The sequence below is a fragment of the Macrobrachium nipponense genome, chromosome 21 (genome assembly GCF_015104395.2).
Source record: "Macrobrachium nipponense isolate FS-2020 chromosome 21, ASM1510439v2, whole genome shotgun sequence".
Lineage (NCBI taxonomy): Eukaryota > Metazoa > Arthropoda > Malacostraca > Decapoda > Palaemonidae > Macrobrachium > Macrobrachium nipponense.
Genome location: NC_087212.1, coordinates 82433664 through 82434431, shown reverse-complemented (window position 1 = coordinate 82434431; position 768 = coordinate 82433664).

The window sequence follows — 768 nt, the reverse complement described above, 5'->3', positions numbered from 1 at the left end:
ATGCTTGGGCAAAAGTTTTAGGAACGAGACACAGCTATTATCTTAAAAATTATTTTTTAAAACAATAAATAGAGAGAAAGTGAGATTAAAATCGTAAATAATATTTATCATTACAAGGCTTAAGACAATAAAAGTCTCTTAAAATAAAAAAAAATATGAATATAGAATTTTCTCGAATGAAATACATGTCGGGAGTGACATCACAAATCTTTCCATTTCAAATTTAAAGGTACTTACGAGCCAACAAATTCTCTTTTTTGACAAATCAAGAGATATAAGACTTAATGTATCATTAATATTAAATAGTTAAATAACAAAAGAATCTATATTTTCTTAAATTAAATGAGCAGTATCATAAGCAAAACTTCTAGAATCTTCTAATATGACGTAACTCTACAGAAAAATCGTGAAATCTTCACTTGGTTTCTCGACAAAGACACACACGTCCGAAACAAGTCATGTAGTACGTGGAATGAATGACAGGATCCCAAAACAAAACGGAGAACTCGAGTTCCTCTTATCTCAGGTGATATCAGCAATTTCTCTCTCTCTTCACATTCTAAGTTATTCCTCAACTTCTAAATACATTATGCAAAATCTGTACATACATTAGTAGAACATATTAATCCTAAGCAAACTACTACTGAATCTGATAAGATACAATAAAGAACGGGAGATGCATAGATGACATAAAAATGAAGAAAGGTTAAAATACGACAAAGCTCTGAAAACGACAAAACGGGAAGACCAAATTGCTTTAATTTTGAT